We start from the raw sequence: 6343 nt of genomic DNA on the forward strand, positions 1-6343 counted from the left end.
TTATATAAGCAGTAATTCAGGAAAAACAAATCCTATTTTAAGACATGATAGAAAGAAGGAATGGAGTGTGAAGGGTGAGAAATCCCTAGTCAGAATCATCTGCTTTTTCGTCACATTGAATGAAAGTGCTGGGCTTCAAGGCAAAGTGGAGTTTAATTTCATGGATTTAGTCTGCATAGCTGGAAAAAATTGATAAGAAAAATGAAACATAGTTGATAAAGTGTGTGTGTGTATGTGTGTACGTGTATTAAACATTAATACTCTCAGTTTTGAACGTATTCAGGCTATAATGCAATAACATTGTGAACTAAATTAGATATCTAAATCAGAGATTTGGTAAAGTAAGTGATCTCTTTATAGAGACAAGTAGAACTGAGAAGGGATAGAGTCACAAGAAAAGAGAGAGATTTAAATAAAGTAGTGGTAGTTAAAATTTAAAAGGAAAGAGTGAAATAATAATACAAAGTATCATATCAGCATAAACAGTTGATAACATAGGGAATTAGTAAAGAGAAGATTTATTAATAGATGATCAGATATTGATTTAATACAAATACTAAAACCTACAAGTGATGCAGCTGTAATTGTTATGGATATGGATATGAACATACATCCAAGTTAACTTAAAAGCAGCTCAGTTTACGCCTGTTAGTTATTAACAGCTCTATGCTTACTCTTGAAAATGCCTGTTTTTGGATGTTAAATATTAAGAGCCTAGTGGATAGAGAGAAAGATATACATATGCAGATAGGTAAACTAGTTATATGTATGTGGGCTGTGAATGTGTTCATAAATTTCTATGGGTACATAAATATGTGTAATATATATCAACTGAAAATTATCCTATGAATCCTTCCTATGAATTTATTCTAAAGTGAGCATTGATATATTCTGCTTTAATGTTATAATTGGTGCAAACATGCTCTATGACATAGAAGCCTTCTGAGTGCTTCTTTGACCTCCACGTTTTTCAGGCTGTAGATCATGAGATTTAACATTGGGGTAATAACCCCGTATAGCATGGAGATGAGTCTGTCTCTGTCTAGAGAGTGTTGACTGGAGAAAGGCCGACAGTAGGTAAATGTTGTGCCATAGAACAAACAGACCACTAGGATGTGGGGAACACATGTGGAGAAGGCTTTGTGCCTCCCTTCCACTGTCTGGATCTTTAGAATGGTGGATATGATGTAGATGTGAGAGATAAAGGTAATTAGGAAGGCACTTATCTCCAGGATGTTTCCTACCACTGAAAAAAGCATTTCAGCTACACAAGTGGATGAGCATGAGAGGGCCATCACTGGTGGGATGTCACAATAGTATTGGTTAACTCGGCTGGACTTGCAAAAAGACAGGTGGAATGTGGATACCATATGGAGGAGGAAATCGAGAAACCCTGCTGCCCACATCCCAGCTGACAACTGGATGCAGTGGACCTTGGTCATTATGAGTACGTACAACTGAGAAGGAGCACAGCAGACCCCTCCCCTGGAAGACAGATAAGAAGAACAGTTGGAAAATAACTATATGGATCCCAGAAGACTGTAAAATTCCAGTACCAGTAGACAATAGTGTACTCAGTTCCAGGTATTTTCTCATGACTCGTTTATCTTTCAGTCTAAAATTTTTTGTTTCTTTTTTTAAAAACTTTTCCCCATTTCAACTACTTTTTTTATTTTACCAACTTATGTGTTTTTTATTCCTTAATAATATTTTTATTATACCCTGTTAGTCACCATACAGTACATCCCTAGTTTTTGATGTAAATTTCCATGATTCATTACTTGCGTGTAACACCCAGTGCACCATGCAATATGTGCCCTCCTTAAGTTGTTTTTTAACTTTTATTTTGCACGGCTACATTTTATAGATATATGATTAATTTTAGTCATATTTCACTCTATTCAATCTTACATATATATACATAAGTTTTGCTTTCTTGGCAATTTTGGGATGTAGTGTCTTCTAACACAGAGACCAAAATTCAATGAGAAACAAGTGGATCACCTTGCTTTGTTCACCCTGTGAGATTATAGACTCTCTCCCATCCCCATTTTTTGTTTTTTGTTTGTTTGTTTGTTTGGTTTTGTTTTTGGTTGTGTTTGCTTTTCTGTTATGTTTTCTGTTATGGCTTCCAATGATTTTGGAGTTGTCTAGAATGTATTTTTCTTCAGTCATTTTTGATACTGATGCTGCTCATTTGCTCACCCATCCTTCTCTGGGAAAAATGACTAGAATAAGGAATTCACAACAAAAGAAGAACCAGAGGAAGTGTTCTCTGCCACAGAGCTAATCAATATGCATATAAGTATTCTATATGGATATATGGAACTCAGGATATCAATTTTAATACCTAGGCTTGAAAATGAATAAATGACAGTGCAGAATCTCAAAGGGTGGAAATGAAATCTAATCAGGCTGAACGTAAAAATGCTATGAAGGAGATGTAGTCTAAACTGGATACTCTAACTGCAAGGGTAAATGAGGCAGAAGAGAGAATTAGTGAACTAGAGGACAGACTGGTGGAAAAGAAGGATGTTGAGGAAGATAAAGACAACTAATAGCCCATGAAGAAATGTTATGAGAAATTAGTCATGTCCTGAAATGAACCAATGCCAGAATTATTAGGGTGCCTAAGGGGATGAAGAGAGAGGGGGGGCCAAAAGTTATATTTGACAGGTGGAAACTGAATGAATATGCCACCACCAAGCCAGCCCTGTAAGAAATATTAAGGGGGATATCATAAGCAAAGAGAGACCCCAAGGGTAACACAGACCACAAAGAAAAGACAATTTACAAAAACAGGGATTTTATAGGCAATACAATGGCACTGAATTCATATCTTTCATTAGTAACTCTGAATGTAAATTGGCTAAATGCTCCCATAAAAAGACACAGAGTGTCAGATTGGGTAAAAAAGAAAGAACCATCCATATACTGTCTACAAGAGAATCACGTTATACTTAAAGAAACATCCAGACTGAATTGACTAGGTTGAGATCTAATTACCACACTAATGGACTTCGAAAGAAAGCTGGGGTAGCAATTGTCATATCAAACAAATTAGACTTTTAAAATAAAGACTGTAGCAAGAGATGTATAGGGACACTATATCATACTTAAAAATCTACCCAACAAGAAGAACAAACAGTTGTAAATATTTATGCCCCAATGTGGGAGCAGACAATTATATAAACCAATTAAAAAACAAAATGTAAAAACACATTGAAAATAGTACGTTAAAAGGAGGGGCCTTAAACACCCAACTCTTGGCAATGGACAGATCATCTAAGCAGAAGATCAACAAAGAAACAAGGGCTTTGATGGACCAGATGGACCTCACAGATATATACAGAACATTCCACCCTAAAGCAACAAAATACACATTATTCTTGAGTGCAGATGGAACTTTCTCCAGAATAGATCAAATCCTGGGTCACAAAACACGTCTCATCCATTGTCAAAAGACAGATTATTCCATGCATATTTTCAGACCACAATGCTTTGAAACTAGAACTCAATCACAAGAAAGAATGTGGAAGGAACTCAAACACATGGAGGTTAAAGAGCATCCAGCTAAAGAATGGATCAGTCAACCAGGAAATTAAAGAAGAACTTAAAAAATTCATGTAAGCTAATGGACATAAAAACACATTGTTCCAAAACCTCTGGAATACAGCAAATGCAGTCCTAAGAGGGAAGTCCATAGAAATCTAAGACTGTCTCTAAAAATTAGAAAAATCTCAAACACATGAGCTAACCTTACACCAAAAGGATCTGGAGAAAGAACAGCAAATAAAGCATCAGCCAAGCAGGGGAAGGGAAGTAATAAAGATTAGAGCAGAAATCAATGAAATAGAAACTAGAAGAACAGTAGAACAGATAATGAAACTAGAAGCTGGTTCTTTGAAATAATAAGATCAATAATCTCTGGCCAGACTTATTCTAATGAAAACAGAAAGAACCAAAATTAATAAAATCATGAATAAAAAGGGAGAGATTACGATTAGTACCAAGAAAATAGAGACAATTATTAGAACTTATTACCAGCAACTAAATGCCAAATATTTGGGAAATTTTCAAAGAAATGGATTGATCCCTGGAAACATATAAACTCACAAGACTGAAAGAGGAAGAGGTAGAAAATCTGAACAGACCAATAAGCTGCAAGCAAATTGAAGCTGTAATCAAAACCTCCCCCCAAAAAAGAGTGCAGGGCCAGATGGCTTCCCAGGGGAATTCTACTAAACATTTAAAGAAGAAATAACACAGATTTTAATGAAGCTGTTTCAAAAAATAGAAACAGAAGGAAAACGTCCAAACTTTTTCTATGAGGCCAGCATTACCTGAACTCCAAAACTCGACTAAGACCCCATCCCAAGGAGTATTATAGACCAATATCCCTGAGGAACATAGATGTCAAAATCCTCATGCAGATCCTAGCCAATAGGATCCAACGGAATATTAACTGGATTGTTCACAATGAGCACATGGAATTTATTCCTGGGATGCAAGGATGGTTCCAGATTTGCAAACCAGTCAACATGATAGATCATATAAAAAGTGAAAAGACAAGAAATGTATGATCCTCTCAATTGATGAAGGAAAAAGCATAGGGAAAAATACAGCATTCTTTTTAGATGCATACTGTCCACAGGGTAAGGATAGAGAGAATATACTTCAATATCATAAAAACCATTTATGAAATAGATGTGAATATCATTCTTGATGGGTCAGCTTTTCCCATAAGGTCAGGAAAAAGTCAGGGATGCCCACTCTCACCACTGTTGTTCAATAAAGTACTAGAAGTCCTTGCCTCAGCCATCAGACAAAAGAAGAAATAAACCGAATTCAACTTGGCTAAAAAGAAGTCAACCTCTCAGTCTTCACAGATGATATGATAATTTATGTGGAACACTCCAGAAACGCCATCCCCAAATTGCTAGAACTCATACAGTAATTCTGTAACGTGGCAGGATATAAAATCAATGCACAGAAATCAGTTGCATTTCTATACACTAACAATGAAATGAAAGAAATAGAAATAGAAATTAAGTAATAAATTAAGTAACAGTTGCACCAAAGACCATAATATGCCTAGGAATAAACCTATCTAAAGAGGTAAAGGATCTGTACTCTAGAATCTACAGAACACTGATGAAAGAAATTGAGGAAGACACAAAGAGATGGAAAAACACTCCATGCTCTTGGATTGGAAGAATAAACTTTGTGGAAATGTCTATACTGCCCAAGCAATCTACACATTCAATGGAATCCTGATCAAATTATCACTGACATTTTTCACAGAGCTGGAATAAACAAACCTAATCTTTGTATGGAGCCAGAAAAGACCCAAAATCATCAGGGTTATGTTGAAAAAGAAAACCAAAGCTGGGGGCATCACAATGCCTTAATTAAACCTATATTATTACAAAGATGTGATTATCAAGAAAGAATGGTGTTGGCACAAAAACAGACACAGAGATTCATAGAACAGAATAGAGAAAGGAGCCAAAAATGAACCCTGAACTCTATGGTCAACCTAATCTTCGACAAATCAGGAAAGAATTGCCAATGGAAAAAAGACAATCTCTTCAATAAATGGTGCTGGGAAAATTGGACAGCCAAATCCAGAGGAATGAAACTGGACCAATCTCTTACACCATACACAAATATAAAATCAAAATGGTTGAAAGACCTCAATGTGAGACAGGGATCCATCAAAATCCTAGAGGAGAACACAGGGGTAAGCTCTTTGACATTGGCCACAGCATCTTCTTTCATGACATGTCTCTAAATGCAAGAGGAACAAAAGCATAAATGAACTATTGGGACTTCATCAAGATTAAAAAAAACCCTTCTGCACAACATAGGATACAGTCAACAAAACTAAAAGGCAACCTACAAAATGGGAGAAGATATTTGCAAATGATATAGCAGATAAAGTGCTGGTATCCAAGATCTATAAAGAACTTCTGAAACTCAACATCCAAACCAAACCAAACCAAACCAAACAAATTATCCAGTCAAGAAATGGGCAGAAGGCATGAACAGACAATCCTCCAAAGAAGACATACAAATGACCAACAGATGCATGAGAAGATGCTCCACATCACTTGCCATCATGGAAATACAAATCTAAACCACAATGAGATACCACCTTACACCAGTTAGAATGGCTAAAGTTAACAAGACAGGGGACAACAAGTGTTGGTGAAGAGAAAGGGGAACACTCTTACACTAAGTGGGAATCTAAGCTGGTAGAGCCACTCTAATAAACAGTATGGAGGTTCCTCAAGGAGTTAAAAATAGGGGGGAGGTTAAGATGGCGGAGGAGTAGGGGAAC

Source organism: Ailuropoda melanoleuca, unplaced genomic scaffold (genome assembly GCF_002007445.2).
Source record: "Ailuropoda melanoleuca isolate Jingjing unplaced genomic scaffold, ASM200744v2 unplaced-scaffold7568, whole genome shotgun sequence".
In the NCBI taxonomy this organism is placed as follows: domain Eukaryota; kingdom Metazoa; phylum Chordata; class Mammalia; order Carnivora; family Ursidae; genus Ailuropoda; species Ailuropoda melanoleuca.